The sequence below is a fragment of the Lactuca sativa genome, chromosome 9 (genome assembly GCF_002870075.4).
Source record: "Lactuca sativa cultivar Salinas chromosome 9, Lsat_Salinas_v11, whole genome shotgun sequence".
NCBI classification, from domain to species: Eukaryota; Viridiplantae; Streptophyta; class Magnoliopsida; order Asterales; family Asteraceae; genus Lactuca; species Lactuca sativa.
In genome coordinates, this window is record NC_056631.2 from 135,219,184 (window position 1) to 135,239,965 (window position 20,782).

Below are 20,782 nucleotides of genomic sequence, written 5' to 3' on the forward strand. Positions count from 1 at the left end.
CGAAAACCGAAATATTTAAGTATTAGGTTTTTGATTGGTTCTTAGAAATTCCTAGATTCTTTGAGATTCAATGAACTTTTCAAAGGCATGTTTCAATCTCGAGTGTGCCCTCCAAGTTTTGTGACTGGGATACCGAGGATCACAAAACAAGGTGTGAAGTAACCATGCAAATCACTTGGTACCCTTTAAAGTTTATCACTCAATCGATGTGCCGGTAAACCACACACGCTCCATCGATACTATAATAAACCTTTAAGTCACCATTTACCTACCTTGTTAAGTCCAATTTAGTGTGTCGGTTAACCACACACGCTCCACCAACGACTTAAACAAAGTGTAAAGTGTAATTTCATGGATTAGCACCTTATTCACATTTTTCCTAAAGTAACTAAGATTGGGAATTTAATAAAACATTTAGTTACTTTATAATATTCATCATACTTTGAATGAGAATTTATAAGTCCTTGTCTTACCCGTTCGGCTAACGACCCTCCACCAGTCAAGCAAGCGGTGGGTGAGAGTGGACACCCATTAAGTCACCATTTTATAGGCAACAACCTTATACCCACCTTATAGACCGGCTTCGTGAATGAGGCGTACTAGCGGTAAGACGACTTTGTTCTTATACATATATATATATATATATATATATATATATATATATATATATATATAATTATTAAATCATAATAATATAAGTATAAGGGTTGAATTTTAACTTTTAAAATTCTAAGGGTTGGAACTAAAGTTTTAACTTGACTTTACTTGTTCCAAAACTTGAGGGAAAGTTTTGTAAACTTTCAAAACTTTTCATATCTTGTAACTTATGAGTTTAATAGAGTAATAAAATGAAGACGCTTCACTTTTCTGACTCTTGTGTTCTTTTAATGGTTTTCAATCCAAGAGACTTTTGGTTTTCCAAAACTTGAGGACAAGTTATGGATTCCATTAAATAACATTATGATCAAGAATTAATCTACCACATGGGTTACAAATAATTCCTATGATCATCTAAACATCATAAGAACAAGATCATGAACATGAACACTTTCATATATCAAAATCACACTTTAATCTTTGTAATTTTGATAACTAGTTGTTGTAAATGAGTTAGAAAAGACATTACACCTTCTAAAACAAGTTTTCAAGTACCAAAACAGTTTAGGGTAATGTTTCTAATCCATTTCCAGCAACTAAAGTCGAAAAACTACACTCTATCGACCCTACTCGTCGAGTGCATGAACCTACTCGGCGAGTAGGTTGAAGATACAAGTGGACTCGGCGAGCCCCCCCATGGACTCGGCGAGTCCATCAGTCAGACAGCAAGATTTCGACTTTTTCAAGCATATTGCAACAAGTATCAAACAAACAAGCCTAAGCTCTGATACCACTGATGGGTTTTGAGCATTCTAACACTTCCTAAGTGTACATGCAACCCTAATAAACCTTGGATCTATGTTTGTCTAAGATACATGCAAATAATTATTTTTCCAAGGCTTATATCCTAACTAGCATGGCATGGGGAACTTGAATCAAATAAAGCTAGTAGAAACACTTACCTTGTAGTTGTAGTTGATTCCTTGGAGTTTTAGAGCCTAGCACCAATAATGTGGATGCCTCAAATGTAAGTCACAAATCACCACAAACTTGGAACTTTGAGAGAATAGTCACACTTCTCTTGAAATCGGCCCTCACCTCAACATGTGTCAACTAGTGTGATTTCAAGAGCCAAAGCTTCCTTTATATAGTGTGGTGGATTAGGGTTACATCCATGTAAACCCTAATACCCATGTCTCTTCATTTCCATGAGATCCATGGGTTAAAGCTCCATGGAGTATCCATGGACTTCTCCATCCAAGCCTAGCCCATTCCAAATAAGCATAAGCCCACATTATATAAATATAGAAGCCCATATTTAATTAGTAATATCTTTGATCACTAAATTAATCGTAGATTAATTATAGATCACTACTAATTAAATAATATGATCTTATATTAATATATTAGAACTTATAATATATTAATAAATCATAACTTGTACTATTCTCAAATATTATCCATAAATTGTTCGGGTGAAGTGCAACCCAAATGGACCATGCCGGGTCGGGTCAAGTACATACCAAATATAGTTATGGACTTAGACACTATATCCAACAACGTGGACCCAAGAAACTTTGGGTTCCTAAATCTGCTTAATTTTTGCAGGTAATCAGTGACGAGCAGTTTGACGAAGAATGGTACATCGATAGTGGCTGCTCGCGTCACATGACAGGGAGGAAAGAAGAGCTGAGGGAATACAGCTTTCTTTCAAATGGTGGAAACATCAAGTTTGGAAACAACTCCTTCGGCACCATAAAGGGATACAGAATGATTACCAATGGTGATTTCACGATAAGGAAGGTTGCATACGTAGAAGGGCTACAACACAACCTCATCAGTGTATCTCAGCTCGTTGGAGGTACCGGTCTCAAAGTCTCATTCGACGATGAGGGTTCTGAAATTATTGAGAAGAAGACGAAGAAAGTTATCCTCAAATCGGAGCGTAAGGGTGAAATGTTTCCTCTGAACCTCAAACCCATCAAAGGAAACCCAGCTATATGCCTATTATCAAAAGCACAATTTGAAGAAAGCTGGTTGTGGCACCGAAGGCTCTCTCATCTCAACTTTAAAGATATTAACAAACTTGTCACTGGAGGTCATGTTCGAGGTCTTCCATTGCTCAAGTATGATAGAGATCATTTGTGTGTTGCATGCGAAATGGGGAAGCAGTGTCGTCAAAGTCATCCATCTATAATAAACACTAAAGTTGTTGAACCACTTGAATTACTTCATATTGATTTAAGTGGTCCATCATCTATCGAGAGCATCGGTGGTAGCAAGTATATTCTTGTTATTGTTGATGACTTTTCGCGGTTTACATGGGTGTTCTTTCTAAAGCTTAAATCTGAAGCGACTCATAAGTTGAAAGTGTTCATCAAGCAGATTGAAGTACAGCTGAAGAAGGTCGTTCGCAACATCAGGAGCGACAATGGTCTGGAATTCAAAAATAGAGAATTCGAAGAATTCCTGGCAGAAAAGGGAATAATTCACAACTTCTCAGCTCCCTACACACCTTAATAGAACGGAATTGTCGAAAGACAAAACCGATCTTTGTGTGAAGCTGCCCGAACCATGCTAAGTTTCGCTTCCTTACCTCTTTATTTTTGGGCTGATGCTATTTCTGCTGCTTGTTTTACACATAACAGGTCATATCTCAACAAACAATTCACGCTCACACCTTATGAGATTCTCAACAATAGGAAGCCCAATGTGAAATTTTTCCATGTGTTCGGCTCACGGTGTTTCATCTTTAACTCTAAGGAACACCGCAACAAGTTCGATGTCAAAGCCGACGGGGGAATCTTTCTGGGCTACTCTAGTTTCGTGTACACTCCGAAACAAGGGGGAGAAAAGGAGTTCGGATCTCAACCACCTCCTTCCTCAAAAGCTGCTCACACAACCGAACCTCCTCCTACAGGTCAAGCCTCGGGTTCGGGTGTGAAGGATAAAGGAAAGAAGATAGTTGAGGAAGAAGAGGAAGACGATCAAGAAACCATTGCTGACACACTAAAACGCAAAAACAGTCGCAATGTTGATGATGACAACATTCGTGTGGCGCGAGAAGCTGAAGAAGCCGAACGCAAAAAGAAAGAAGCCCACGATCTCCTCGAGAGCAGGAAGACTCTTTTCCCTACTTGAACTCGAGAAAGAATGATAAAGGAGGCTATCGATACTCCGAGCATCTTATGGCTCGAACCGGTGATCTCCTTCGACTGCTACAATTCTGTCGACTCGCAGTTCGACATGCCCTTAACCCGAAAGGCGTTTATCTTCCACGCCTTCGCCAACGTTGCCGAAGTTCCTCATCCTCATCCTGAGGTTAATCGTGAACTGATCGAATTCTATCTGAAGGCTGCTCAACCCCAGTATCAAACATGGAGCGCTCAGAAGATCGTTAACGTTCGGGTGCTAAAGCCTTACACTGAAGGGAGATTCATCAACGTTCGGTTCAGGGTGATCAGAGGGTTTGCAAGAACCGAACATCTCATATCCCTAGCAGATCTACCGAACCTCAACCCCCATGACTGGATCATTCTGCACAACATCCTCTTAACGAATGAAGCTGAATATGGTCCGATCATAGACCATCTCAAAAGGATGTTGGTATGCTATATCATGGAGGTCGCCTTGATGGATCAGGAGATAGCCACTGTCTTCAAGAAGAAACCAAAGATCTCTCCTGTTGGCTCGGCTAGTGATCTCAACCAGATAAAGATAGGAAAGATTGACCCAAGACGAAACTCGGTCATGTTCACTAGGGCTGAAAGACAGAAATGTCTCTTTGCCTTAGCGGATAAACATCTTTATACCACTGCTTGTCTTGAGCACGTGCTGGGGATCATCCATCGGTGTAAAGAGAATACAGCGGATGATATCAAATACTTCGACGATATGATACAGTGGTACATCCGATTCAGACAGACGATACTCGCCCTTATCTCACGTCTGTTTCAGACTGTAAAGAAGAAGGTTCCTGCTGCTGCTGGCCCAAGAAAGAAGTAATGATCTCGCTCCAATTGATGCAAAGGGGGAGATTGTTGGGTAGCAGTTTCGTTTATGTGTTGCGTCTTTGGGCTCGGTTAATAGTCCAATAATTTTGTACTCCGGTTTGGGCCTGTCCAACCGTTGAGCTGTTAGGTTTACTATATAATAACATGCTTGCATGCATATTAGGTTAACGATCTAGAATACGATAGAGAGAATTACGATAGCTTTGCAGATTTCTTTATCGTTCCTGTTAACCTTTTAACCCTTTACAGTTGATGTTCTTTATCGAGCTCTTCTCAGGGTTGTTTATAAATCATTCGACACGTTTGATTCACTTTTGAGTTGTTTACTGTTTTCGTGTTCTTGCTGTTTGTTCTTTATATTACCTGTTTAAGATCTAATCGATCTTCAAGTTTAAGTTTTAAACTTATCAAACTAGATTCGGGAGTTTACCGCCCAAGAACATCTTGGGGAGTAAACTCCTATATAAGGCTTAAATGATGTCTAGTCCTTTCCCTGTGTTATGCAACAAACTTAGGCTTGTATATAGGTGTATTTAAGACTAGAAAACATCAAAGAAACACCAAAGTATAGGTGTTCACGGCCCAAGAAGTTCTTGGACCGTGAACTCCAAAAACAAGGACCAAAGAGTGCTTTTAACACTCCTAAAGCTTTGGACAATTACCTAGATTTACTCCTAGTTATTTGAGGGACCTTAAAACATCATAAACCCCTCACAAAGAGAGATTACAGCCGTAATCTCTAAGGGAAAAGGCTCTTGGGCCGTAAACATGAATGATGGGCACCAATGTGTGCCTAAGGCCTTCATTAGCCTTAGATAAATGTATAGAACCTATCCTATATGAGTTTGGGACTTGAAAGTGTTGGATAAGGTGTCTAAGTCCATAACTATTTTGAGTGTGTACTTAACCCGACCCGGCATGGTCCATTTGGGTTGCATGGCACCATGCAATTGGATAGACTAAATGAGAGAAATAACACTTGGAGATTATTAATATATTATAAGTTCTAATATATTAATAATATTATTTGATTAGTTTGATCAAAGAATTAATTTGGAATTAATTAAGTGATCAAAGGATAACTAATTAAATATATGGGTTGATTATGTAAATCATTCATATCTTGTATAGTGGGCTAAGAGGCTCCATGGATTATCAAGTTGGGTTCTACCCATAGGATGCTCCATGGATGCTCCATGGGAGTTACAAACCCATGGGTCATGGAAATGAAGAGTCATGACACATTAGGGCTTACATGGCGTAACCCTAGATGTGTCAACACTATATAAGAGTCCCATTCTCCACCAAAATCGGTTAGACATTAGAAACTAGAGGGCTTGGCCGATTTGAAGAAGTGTGTATTATCTCAAAGGTCTTTCCAAGAGCATTTGGTGTTGTGTGAAGCATTTGAGGCATCACACTTGGGGTGCTAGGCTCACAAGGTTTCAAGGAACATAAGCAACAACAAGGTAAGTTATTCTATCTTTCATTCAAGTTAAAATTGTTTCCCATGTATGCTAGATAGGAATATAACCTTGGAAATTCAACTTTGCATGATAATTAGACAAACATAGATCCAAGGTTATTAGGATTGCATGTACACTTAGGAAGTGTTAGAATGCTCAAAACCCATCAGTGATATCAGAGCCTAGGCTTGTTTGTTTGTTATTTGTGCTAAAAAGTTGAAGAAAGTCGAAAAACTTGCTGTCTGACTGCTGGACTCGGCGAGTCCATGGAGGGACTCGTCGAGTTCACTTGTATCTTCAACCTACTCGGCGAGTAGGTTCATGCACTCGGCGAGTAGGGTCGACAGAGTGCAGATTTTCGACTTTAGTTGCTGGAAATGGATTAGAAACATTACCCTAAACTGTTTTGGTACTTGAAAACTTGTTTTAGATGGTGTAATGTCTTGCTAATTCATTTACAACAACTAGTTATCAAAATTACAAAGTTTTAAGTGTAGTTTTGATTCATGAAAAAGCTTATGTTCATGTTCTTGATCTTATGATGTTTAGATGATCATAGGAATTATTTGTAACCTATGTGGTAGTTTAATTCTTGATCATAATGTGTTTTAATGGTATCCATAACTTGTCCTCAAGTTATGGAAAACCAAAAGTCACTTGAGTTAAAAACCATTAAAAGAACACAAGAGTTAGAAAAATGAAGAGTCTTCATTTTATTACTCTATTAAACTCATAAGTTACAAGAAATGAAAAGTTTTGAAAGTTTACAAAACTTGCCCTCAAGTTTTGGAACAAGTAAAGTCAAGTTAAAACTTTAGTTCCAACCCTTAGAATTTTAAAAATTAAAATTCAACCCTTATACTTATATTATTATGATTTAATAATTTTATATATATATATATATATATATATATATATATATATATATATATATATATATATGTATAAGAACAAAGTTGTCTTACCGCTAGTACGCCTCATTCACGAAACCGGTCTATAAGGTGGGTATAAGGTTGTTGCCTATAAAATGGCAACTTAATGGATGTCCACTCTCACCCACCGCTTGCTTGATCGGTGGAGGGTCGTTAGCCGAACGGGTAAGACAAGGACTTACAAATTCTCATTAAAAGTATGATGAATACTATAAAGTAACTAAATGTTTTATTAAATTCCCAATCTTAGTTACTTTAGGAAAAATGTGAATAAGGTGCTAATCCATGAAATTACACTTTACACTTTGTTTAAGTCATTGGTGGAGCGTGTGTGGTTAACCGGCACACTAACTTGGAGATAACAAGGTAGGTAAAGGGTGACTTAAGGTTTATTATAGTATCGATGGAGCGTGTGTGGTTTACCAGCACATCGATTGAGTGATAAAGTTTAAGGGTACCAAGTGATTTGCATGGTTACTTCACACCTCGTTTTGTGATCCTCGGTATCCCAGTCACAAAACTTGGAGGGCACACTCGAGATTGAAACATGCCTTTGAAAAGTTCATTGAATCTCAAAGAATCTAGGAATTTCTAAGAACCAATAAAAAAACCTAATATTTAATATTTCGTTTTTCGTGGTGGAAATTGGTGAATCGTCATTCACCTACCTTTCAAATATGTTATAGCTTGGATTACGGCATACCTCTTCCAAGTTATAATATATTGTGATTGGATCCTAGCCTTAATATTACATTTGGGTGTTTTATTAAGGACTCTCTTAATATCTAAACTAATCTTGTCGTCTTCTTTCAGATGTCTTCAAACAATGCTGCTTCTGGCTCTAACCCTAATAGCTCCTTTACCCTTATGAACTTGTGTGGGAAAGTCACTTTTGATGGGTCCAACTTCAATGAATGGATCAAAAACATCAGGATGATTACCCGCTACGAGGACAAAGAATATGTCCTTGACAAGGAGCTTAAGGAGATTGATGAGACCACTGCAACTCCTCAGGAGATCGCTGACTTTCATGCACATGAAAGGGATGCTACGAAAGTGGCATGCATCATGATGGCCACGATGACAGCGGAACTCCAAAAGTCTTATGAGGATTTCTACCCTTATGAAATGCATCAAGATTTGATGGAAAGATACCATCAAAGTGCACGACAAGAGAGGTATGAAATCATCTACTCTATGATAACAGCCATGATGAAGGACGGGGAATCCGTCACAAGCCACATGCAGAAAATGCAAAGGTATGTGGATCGTTTGCTGAAGCTTAATGTGAACTTCCCTGAGGATCTTGCAATAGATATCATTTTGCACTCCTTACCATCGTGCTATGATCAATTCCGCATGACATATCACATGAATAAGGAAGAGGTCACACTCAGCAAACTTCAGGGACTTCTCAAGACCGCAGAAACAGGTCTTAAGGGGAAGTCGGTTGTTAACACTCCTACTCCAAACTCTACTCCGGTTTTGGCAATCGGGAAAAGTCGAGGGAAGAAACGGAAGAGATATTTGAAGGGTACCAAGGCTCGGACCCTTGATGGCTCTTCTTCAAGTGGAACCAAGAAAGGTTTCATCACTCCTTCTTCTGACCCAAAAGAGGCTGAATGCTTCTATTGCCATGAAAAATCACATTGGAAGCGGAACTGCCCAAAATACCAGCAAGATGTGAAGGATGGGAAAGTTAAACCCAACCATGCAGGTATTTACACTATCATTTCTAATAACTCACCCCATTCTAAATCTTGGGTCCTTGATACCGGTTGTGGTATTCGTATTTGTTGTGACTTGCAGGGACTAAGAAGAAGTGAGAATGTGGAGCAAGGAAGAATAAACTTGATCATGGGGAATAGGAAAGCTTTACCTGTTACCAAGATTGGAGTTTATACTTTATCGCTAAGTAGTGGGTTTAATTTAGATTTGAATAAATGTTGTTACTCGCCAGGAATGGCAAGAAATATTATTTCCTTTCATGCTTTGTACAAACAAGGGTTTACCTTTTCGTTTAATAATGAAGTTGGTTCGATTGATGCTTTCTTTAATAATGTTCTTTATTTTAAAGCATTACCTTGTGATGGTGTGTATGAAGCTGTATCTGTTATAGATAACTTAGGAAATAATGTTTTGTGTATTGATTCTATTAATAATAATAACTTGGATAAAGCATCATTATGGCATTGTCGTCTTGGACATAAAAGCAAGAAATGCATAGGACAACTCCAAGAGGATGGAGTCTTGGAGTCATTTGACCTAAGGTCAGATGATAGTTGCGAATCATGCTTACTTGGAAAAATGACAAAGTCACCCTTCACAGGTTCGTGTGAGAGGGGTGAAGGTTTGTTGGACCTTATACACACGGATGTGTGTGGACCATTCAAACATGCCACAAGGGATGCTAATCATTATTATTTGACTTTTACTGATGATTATAGTAGATATGGATATGTCTACTTGATCAAGCATAAGTCAGAGACTTTCGAAAGGTTTAAGGAATTTAAACAGGAAGTCAAGAATCAATTGGGCAGGAACATTAAGATGCTTCGATCCGATCGTGGTGGTGAGTATCTTAGTTCAGAGTTCCTTGACTATCTAAGGGAATGTGGGATAGTCTCACAATTGACACCTCCCAGGACACCACAGTTGAATGGTGTGGCTGAGAGGCGTAATCAAACCTTGTTAGATATGGTTCGTTCCATGATGAGTCGAGCTTCGCTACCAATCTCATTCTGGGGGTATGCCTTAGAGACTGCCGCCCATATCCTTAATCTAGTCCCTACAAAGAAAGTTGCCAAAACTCCTCACAAGATGTAGACTGGTAAAGTACCCAAACTAGACCACATCAAGATTTGGGGTTGTGAGGCTTTCGTGAGACGCGAGACTCATGATAAGCTTGAACCCCGAAGCGAGAGGTGTATTTTCATCGGCTACCCACAACAATCCTTTGGTTACCTCTTCTACAGACCTAGTGAAAATGTGGTCTTTGTAGCTAGGAGGGCTTTCTTTAGAGAAAGAGAGTTCATAAGCCAAGGAAACAGTGGGAGGCAAGTTGATCTTGAAGAAATTCAAGAGTCAAGCGGTGAAGGAACTTCAAACCCTAGCACTCAACTTGAGGAGGAAACTCCTGTTGAGCCAATTGACAAGTATGTACCTTTGAGGCGTTCCACAAGGGTTAGGAATGCTCCTGAGCATTACTATGGATTCCATATTACTGCAGAAGGAGATACACTTATCAGTGATGAGACACTGATAGGTCTGGATGAACCTAACAGTTACGCGGAAGCCATGGCAGGCCCTGAGTCAGCCAAGTCGAAAGAGGCAATGGACAGTGAAATACAGTCCATGTATGACAATCAAGTTTGGAACTTGGTTGAGAATGTACCAGGTCGTAAGACAGTAGGGTGCAAATGGGTTTTCAAGAAGAAGACCGACATGGATGGTAATGTACACACATATAAGGCTAGACTGGTTGCAAAGGGTTTCTCTCAAATTCCTGGAGTGGACTATGATGAGACCTTTTCTCCAGTAGCCAAGATTAAGTCTATTCGGGTTCTGTTGGCCATAGCTGCATTTCATGACTATGAAATATGGCAAATGGATGTCAAAACCGCTTTCCTTAATGGAAAGTTGGCTGAAGATGTTTACATGAGTCAGCCAGAGGGTTTTGTCAGCAACGAGTACCCTAATAGTGTGTGTAAGCTTGAGAAATCCATTTATGGATTGAAGCAAGCACCTCACAGATGGAATCTTTGCTTTGATGAAAAGGTCAAGGAATTTGGCTTTTCTAGGAGTGAAGATGAGTCTTGCGTGTATGTCAAGGCTAGTGGGAGTGTAGTTTGCTTTTTGGTGTTGTATGTGGATGACATACTACTCATAGGAAATGACATCCCAACTCTGCAGGAAGTTAAGTCCTGGCTTGGGAAGTGTTTCTCTATGAAGGACCTAGGAGAAGCTACCTATATTCTAGGGATAAGGATCTCTAGAGATTGGAGTAAAAGACTAATTGGACTTAGTCAGAGTACCTACTTGGATAAGGTGCTGAAGAGATTCAGCATGCAGGATTCCAAGAAAGGAGAGTTACCCATCCAGAGTAACACCAGATTGAGTAAGACACAAAGCCCTAGCACTGAGGCTGAGATAGCATAAATGAGTCGGACACCTTATGCTTCGGCTGTAGGATCGATCATGTATGCTATGACGTGTACTCGACCCGATGTAGCCTTTGCCCTGAGCATGGTTAGCAGGTATCAGGCGAACCCTGGCAAGGCACACTAGACTGCGGTAAAGAATATCCTCAAGTACCTACAGAGGACTAAGGACTGGGTCCTTACCCTCGGTGGGAGTGATGACTTAAGAGTTGTAGGGTATAGTGATGCTAGCTTCTAGACTGATAGGGATAATTTCCGCTCTCAGTCGGGCTGGATCTTTACCCTAAATGGAGGAGCAATTTCTTGGAAGAGTTCCAAGCAAGAGACAGTGGCTGATTCAACTTGTGAATCAGAGTATATTGCAGCTAGCGAGGCGGAAAAGGAGGCGATATGGCTGAAGAACTTCATTGGAGACCTTGGAGTTGTACCAGCTATCAAAAAGCCAATGGAGATTTTCTGTGATAGTGAAAGTGCTGTTGCCTTAGCCAAGGAACCAAGGGATCACGAGAGATCCAGACACATCGACAGAAAATACCATTTTATCAGACATCGGATAGAAGAAGGACTCCTCGTGGCAAAGAGGGTATCATCAGATGAGAACCCAGCAGATCCCCTCACGAAGGGACTGACTCGGGTTAAGCATCTCCAGCATGCTCGGAGCATAGGGCTGAAGGATGATATTAGATTTAGTAGTTAGATAACCCAGAAATTTGTAAAGTGTAATTGACATTAGATGATGAATAAAAGGTGTTTTATTTATGAGTAAAGTGTTGCTATCTCTTGTCGATCGTTTACTATATTTCTTTTTCATGTTTTGACTTCCAGAATATTTTTGTTTGGTATAACATATTATTCAAACCTCCACAGTCGGTCATATGTCGGAAGTAGGTATGAATCAAGACTGTCATGATGGGTTGTAGAGGTCTAAGGTATTGGACAAGGCTACACCAATCATGAGTGCTCATAAGTTCTGAGTATTGGACTCAAGCCATGCTCACTGGAATCACTTCATGGAATTCTATCTCCAGTGATCGTGAGACGATAATATCATATAAGTCTTCAAACCTAGAGATCTGATTTGTTACTTACAAGTTGGTTATGCATTGATTGTACGAAAACGCATTGGTAACTCGATGTTATAAAACGTGCTTTTGTGTGTAATTCAATGAGTGGTAGAACAAACATATGAGTCAAAGTTTATCTGTTCCTTCTTGGATTAGAAGCTGATATCTGGGCCCCTCGATGATTTTGTTTTGACCTATGTATCGGGCCCGGTCAGAACTAAGTTGATGTGTTCAATTAAGTTCTTTGTCAAACAAATCGGAAATGGGGAAACAAACTGCTGGACAATAAGTAAGACATTGTTCCATGTATTTGTCCGACTGATATTTAGAATAGAGGATTATATGATCCCTTATCTTAAATGGCGTACCATCATCTTCTTAGTTCCGAGAGACCTTGAAAGAGCTACGATTGCCGGTCGGTTCCTGAAATACTAGAGTTATAGTTATTAGACTTATCCAAGTGGGAGACTGTTGGATAAGGTGCTTAAGTCCATAACTATTTCGGGTGTGTACTTGACCCGACCCGGCATGGTCCATTTGGGTTGCATGGCACCATGCAATTGGATAGATTAAATGAGAGAAATAACACTTGGAGATTATTAATATATTATAAGTTCTAATATATTAATAATATTATTTGATTAGTTTGATCAAAGAATTACTTTGGAATTAATTAAGTGATCAAAGGATAACTAATTAAATATATGGGTTGATTATGTAAATCATTCATATCTTGTATAGTGGGCTAAGAGGCTCCATGGATTATCAAGTTGGGTTCTACCCATAGGATGCTCCATGGATGCTCCATGGGAGTTACAAACCCATGGGTCATGGAAATGAAGAGTCATGAAAGATTAGGGTTTACATGGTGTAACCCTAGATGTGTCAACACTATATAAGAGTCCCATTCTCCACCAAAATCGGTTAGACATTAGAAACTAGAGGGCTTGGCCGATTTGAAGAAGTGTGTATTATCTCAAAGGTCTTTCCAAGAGCATTTGGTGTTGTGTGAAGCATTTGAGGCATCACACTTGGGGTCCTAGGCTCACAAGGTTTCAAGGAACATAAGCAACAACAAGGTAAGTTATTCTATCTTTCATTCAAGTTAAAATTGTTCCCCATGTATGCTAGATAGGAATATAACCTTGGAAATTCAACTTTGCATGATAATTAGAGAAACATAGATCCAAGGTTATTAGGGTTGCATGTACACTTAGGAAGTGTTAGAATGCTCAAAACCCATCAGAAAGCACAAAAATATCCACTTCCATATGAGTTTACGGCAGTAGACTCAAAAGGAAATGGCCTTTGGGCCGAAAACTCCTAAAAAGAGTGTTTTGATGCCCTAAACCCTTCCAAGGATTAAACCACCAAGTCAAATTGCTTCTAGAAATCATTTAGGACTTCAAAACACAAAATGACACTAAGTCTAGGAGTTCACAGTCGTAAACACAAGGGTTTACGACCGTAAACTCCTTGTGTGGAGTTTAATGAAGAGTAAACACATACATAAGGTCTTTTGGAACCCCATACCCCTTTAGCCTTGTCCCACCACAACTTAGATGCAACCCTTAGGACTTATAACACTTATACAAAGTGTTTTCATGTTCTAGAGTGTCCCAACTTAATTTATTAGTTATTATTTGGCTAATTAGTTATCTATATGTTCATTATATGATAACTAGGCTCGTGCGTGTGTACAAGTCTCCGTTTGCCAGCTAGCACGGTATCCGACACTTCAATCCAATCCACTCACCACAAGTGAGTTCATACCCCATTAATTAACCTTTGAAATACTTTTAAATGTTGTAAATGCTTTTATGGGGGGGGGGGGGGGGAATACAAGTTGAATAATTATAGTTATTACATCAATCACATGTGACTAATAACTACAAAACCAATGATTTTATTTCCGTTCAAATTGTTTATCAAACTGTTTTACTTCAAACTGCTTTACAAACTCTTTTACTTATCAAATACTTTTACTTAAACTTTGTTATACTTATAATAAATTGCATGCCCGTATATGTATAGTTATATAAGCAATATTTAAAAGGCTTAGGAAGGTCGTCCGCCCTGTTTCCTTTTCCTCGATTTGGATGTGGTCTGGTGGGATATCGGGTAGTCGTCCGAAGGTCATTTCAATATTGATTATATATCATGTGTACGTATATAGACATAAAAGTGCCTCCATATTCATGCGTATTAGTTACATCATTAGTAAGCTACCATCGGGGTAGCACAGGATCATACTTATACTATTGCTAGATCAATGAGTCAGTTCATTTCTAAGTCAATACATATTACTATGAGAACATATACATTACATTACTATGAGTACATATACAACTATACTAGGAGAAGAACATTTACAACTATACTAGAAAGAGAACATATCCAACTATACTAGAAAGAGAACATATACAACGATACTAGAACGAGTAACAATACATTACATATACATATACATATATACATTGACATAATTGTGATCCACTGTATCGAAGCATGCCTTAAATGTCATGACCCGAGTTGTAGCCAGAGTCTCTTGGAGGGAGAGCGTGAGTTTGCGTATAGATCTATACTGGATTGACTATCCTACACCTTGCTGCTAGCTACAGCCGGACCTGCAGGTCTGCGGGTGCCAAAAGTCATTTCTTTTTACGACCATACCTTTGTCGTTGTTTCCAGTCGATAGTATGGTACAATTAATCACATGATACCTTAATATAAATCCGGTTTAAGGTAGTTAGTACAGTAGTAATTTCTATAATACAACACTACAGTACTACAGTAATTTACCCTTTATATACATTTAGTGACCTTTTCACTTAAACATTAATATACAAACTATATTTTTGTTAATGATAGTTACACTTGGGAAATTACACACTTTTACAACAAACGAACATACAGAACAGTTAAGCCTTGGTAGAAGTCTACTTTAATAGAAAATATAGGTTTTCTAGGAGATTCAAACTTTTATAAACACTTTCAAACATTTACATACTTTTTACAAACTCATACTTAAAATCATGTTCAAACTTTTTGATAACAAACACCGACACTAAAATACTTATGAACTCATCAGCTTAATGCTGATAAACTCTTTCAAAATAACTTGTATTCTCTGGTCGACAGTAGACAGGTACCGAGGCCAACTTTTGAGAAGATGGAGCACATACAAGACTCATCTTATTATTTTGATTTACATTTTGGTGTCTATAACTGTACAGAGCACACTTGTATTAAAATTATATATTTAATGCAATGGATGATGTTGTTTGCTTATTTACTGTTATACTGTGTTGTGATACTTTACATGACATCCTCCGCCCCAGAACATTTCCGCCGTTCTTGGTTTTGGGGTGTGACAGATTGGTATCAGAGCATTGTTTATAGTGAATTGAGTATATCAATCCATAAAAGATATACTAACTATAAACCCATTTGGGATTAAAACACTTTGACCAAGAGTCTATACTTTAAATATTAAAATATTTAATTAAGTATACTAGTCTGCATTCATACTAAAATCAATGTCACAATGACAAGAACAAAAGTATTACGATTGTTAAATATCACAAGTGAGCTCGGGGATGTATGGTCAGTCCTGGGAATGGCATAACCTCATCAACTATGCTGGTCCGAGGAGTGATTAGCATATGCCCTAGAATGGTTGTGATATGTTAACAAGTCTAAAAACTTACCAACAATACCACAAGGAGATCAGTAGAACCTAAACTTAAAATACTATAGGTGTATTTTGTGCTACTACTAGCTACATATATACTATATTCTTATACCTCTCTTCTCGCATAGATTTAAATGGTTGGATTCCATCACGGCGACCCGTACTTTCCAAATGAAGGCAATGTCGGGTGGATCGAAGAAGAGCCCAAAGATGAGCATCTAATCCCTTTGGATGATCACCTCGTAGAAGGATTTTCTAATGGATCTGACTCTGAGCCTGAAGTCAACAACCTACCACCAGTAGGTCAAGCCCCGAACAACAACCCTCGACCAGCTTTCCCAAGTCCCACTCCCTTGTGGGCAACCAACTTGAATCACTGGAGTGACGAACAGGGTCAACCCTTACCATACTTTGGGGACCGAAGCTTTTACAACGTCAGCGAAGGTGGTTCTGCTGACCGAGCTCTACCCGTCATTATCTGCATAATAGCTCGTAATGTTGAGCAAGGTCGAGCAGCCATCGACCGGGTCATCGAGATTAATGCCAACTCTGGTGTCAACACAGTCTGCATCCGTCGTCTTGAAGAAGACATGGAATGGACCAGGAGAACCAATGAAACCCTGCAGCAACAGCTGGCTACCTCCCGAGCTGAAGTCATGGAACTTCGAGCCCGTCAGAGGGCTCATGAGCGACACCTTCAAGAGGTGGTTCGTCAAGTGGCAGACCTCAGGGTTCGCCGTTAGAAGATGCCTAGTACAACTTTGTCTTTTGGTTAAGGAATAGCCTTTAATATCTGTGCTCTAAGTAGCACTTGTTTGTAAAATATTCCTAACTTTCAATACTCTAATTAAGAATCTAGGAACTGTCAAACTTTCCGTATGGTATGATGTAAGACCTCCTGTTAGGTCGATTTTCCCTGAACTTATTACATCAGTAATACCAGTAATATTGACAGCTATGTAATCTGTGGGAAAATCTGTACACTTGTGTTTTCCTACTATTCTTTCCTATTGTGATCTCAATTCGTACGCTCATTCAACTGTTGGACTATGGCTATTTAGTCCATGTGTCACTCTCACCCCGTTTACAATTGATTCTTACCATGGTGTTTGTCTGTATAAACTAATAGCTGAAAGATGCCTCCGCACAAGTCAACAAGGCGAAACCTTGCTCCTCCACCACCACCTCCTCCTCCGGTTATCGATACTGCAGCCTTGAATGCTGTCGTAGCTACAACAGTGGCAACTGCCATGGCACAATATCACTCTACTGATGCCAGCAGAGGTGGAACCCCTGTTAACTCGATTCCTGTTGAAACCCCTGTGCGCTCGAGAGAGTGCTCCTACAAGGATTTCACCAACTGCAAGCCGAAGTCCTTTCATGGGACTGGCAGAGTCATTTCCCTCTCACAATGGTTCGAGAAGACTGAATCAGTCTTCGAAATTTGTTCATGCCCTGCTGCGAGCAAAGTCAAATATGCTACATGCACCTTTGAAGGAAAAGCCCTGACGTGGTGGAACGGTCACGTTAAAGCGCTAACTCTCGTAGTGGCGAATGACATAGGTTGGGAAACCATGAAGGACCTCATGATTGAGGAATACTGCCCGAGGGGCGAAATTCAGAAATTGGAGCAGGAACTTTGGAGCCTAAACATGAAGGGCACCAACGTAGTCGCTTATACCGCCAGATTCAACGAACTGGTGGCCCTCTGCCCCAATATGGTTCCCACTGAAGGGAAAAAGATCGAGAGGTACATATGGGGGCTAGTGCCTCCGTATCAGGGGAATGTCCTATCATCAAACCCTGCTACCTTCGACAGTGCCAAGCGACTGGCACAGCGACTCATCGACCATGGAGTGAAAACCCCAGCAGCAACAACCACCCTAGCCATCCCGGAACCCTCCAAACCCACTGATACTAAGCGGAAACTCTGGGACGAAAAGAAGAAGAAGCAGCGAGCTGCCAAAAAGCAGCAAATTGTGGCAGTGCATGCCACAATAACCCCTGCTGCTGCTGCTGCTCCGGTGGGGTAGTATGCTGGAAATTTGCCTAAGTGCGGCAAATGCAATTACCACTACAATGGCCCTGCCGTGAAATGCAGTGCACTAACTGCAACAGGAAAGGACACACAGTCCGTTTCTGTAAATCTCCGGCGAGGCCGATTACCCAAGTCCCTAGCTCTGGCGTAAGCCAGACTTGTTATGGATGTGGCGAGGCGGGCCACTATAAGAGGGACTGCCCCAAAGAGAAGAATGCTGGTGGAGCAGGGAGGGTTCTAGCAATAGGCCATGGGGAAGCAGTTGCTGACCCGACGGTGGTGACTGCTACGTTCCTCATCGATAACTTATATGCATGCATTCTGTTTGATAGTGGAGCGGAGCGAAGCTTCGTGAACCATAAATTTGCTCGATGCTTAAACAACAACCACACACACTTAAAGAACAATTCACAGTAGAAATGGCTAATGGAAAAACAGAAAGCACGAATAGCATATACTTAGGTTGTACCCTAACTCTAGATAACCATTCATTCCCAATCGACCTTATGCCGGTCTCGATTAAAAGCTTTGACGTTATCATCGGCATGGATTGGTTAAGTCTTCATCGTGCCGACATCATGTGCTACGAGAAAGCAGTCCGCCTAAACCTCACGTCTAACGAAACTCTTATCGTCTACGGCGACAAACCCGGTGCGAGTCTTCGTATTATATCAAGTATTCAAGCACAGAAGTATCTACGTAAAGAATACCATGCATTCCTTGCTCACGTCGTCGATACGAGCCTCGAAACGAAAGAACTAAAGAACATTCTAGTAGTGAGCGACTTTCCTAACATCTTCCCAGAAGAGCTACCAATATTACCTCCGCAACGACAGGTCAAGTTCAGAATCGACTTAGTCCCAGGAGCTACCCCAGTAGCCAAGTCGCCCTACCGATTAGCACCAGCAGAGATGTAGGAACTATCCGGTCAACTTAACGAACTCCTCAGCAAGGGCTTTATAAGGCCAAGTTTCTCACCTTGGGGAGCACCGCCTTATTAGTTAAGAAGAAAGACGGATTGTTCCGTATGTGTATCGACTACAGAGAACTCAACAAGCTAACGGTCAAGAATCGTTACCCTCTGTCTCGCATAGACGATTTATTTGACCAACTGCAAGGGGCGAACTACTTTTCCAAAATTGATCTAAGATCCGGATATCACCAGTTATGAGTGCTAGAGGAGGATGTTCCGAAGACAGCCTTCCGAACTCATTACGGAAACTACGAGTTCGTGGTGATGCCATTCGGATTGACCAATGCGCCCGCAGTCTTAATGGATCTGATGAATAGAGTATGTCGACCTTACTTGGATCAGTTCATCATTGTATTCATTGATGACATCCTGATCTACTCCCGAAGTAAGGAACAGCATGGCAATCATTTGCCACAAGTTCTAGGAACTTTACGAACGGAGAAGCTCTATGCGAAGTTCTCGAAATGTGAATTTTGGATCCGAAGAGTTGAATTCTTAGGACACGTGGTAAGCGAAGAAGGAATCCACGTGGACCCATCCAAAATTAAGGCCATCGAGAACTGGTCAGCACCGAAGGCGCCTACAGAAATTCATCAATTTCTAGGCCTCGTTGGCTACTGCCGCAGGTTCATACATAACTTCTCCCGAATTGCGAAACCTCTTACAACATTGACCCAGAAAGGCGTGGCCTTTGACTGGGAAGAGAAACAGGAGAGAGCGTTCCAAACGCTCAAGCGAGCCTTATGCACCGCACCAATACTATCCCTCCCCGAAGGAATACAAGACTTCGTAGTCTATTGCGATGCATCGAATCAGGGGCTCGGGTGTGTTCTGATGCAGCGAGGTAAGGTCATCGCCTACGCCTCGAGACAGTTGAAGACACACGAAGTTAACTACACGACCCACGATCTTGAGCTAGGAGCAGTAGTGTTTGCTCTGATGATCTGGAGACATTACTTGTACAGAACGAAAAGCACTATCTTTACCGACCAAAAGAGTTTACAACACATATTCGATCAAAAGGAGCTCAACATGCGACAACGACGGTGGGTCGAGCTACTCAGTGACTACGAATGCGATATTCGTTATTATCCGGGTAAAGCCAACGTAGTAGCAGATGCCCTAAGTCAGAAGGAATTTTCTGGTCGCAGGGTCAAGTCATTGACAATGACCATCCATTCACACTTGTCTAAGCAAATTCAGGCGGCCCAACTTGAAGCCATGAAACCTGAAAACATGACGAGTGAATCCCTTAGAGGTATGGATAAAAATTTAGAAGCCAAGGGTGGCGGAGCCTTATATTTCATGAACCGGATCTGGACACCGAAGCACGGTGGTTTCTGAGACTTGGTCATGACGGAGGCGCACAACACTCGATATTCCGTCCACCCAGGTTCAGATAAGATGTATCTGGATCTTAAAAAGCTATACTGGTGACCTAATATGAAAGCAGAGATTGCTACCTTCGTAAGTAAATGCCTTACTTGCGCAAAGGTTAAGGTCGAGTACCAAAAGCCATCCGGTTTACTACAACAACCAGAGATTCCAGAATGGAAGTGGGAGCAGATCATTATGGATTTCATAACCAAGTTGCCCAAGAAAACGGGTAGACTTGATACCATATGGGTCATCGTCGATAAATTGACCAAGTCTACACACTTCCTGCCTATCAAAGAAACTGACAAGATGGAGAAACTTACGAGAACATACATTAGGGAAATCGTACGGCTACATGGTGTACCTATATCCATTATCTCTGATAGAGATAGTAGGTTCACCTCAAGATTCTGGCAATCACTACAACATTCTCTGGGAACAAGGCTGGACATGAGCACGGCCTACCAT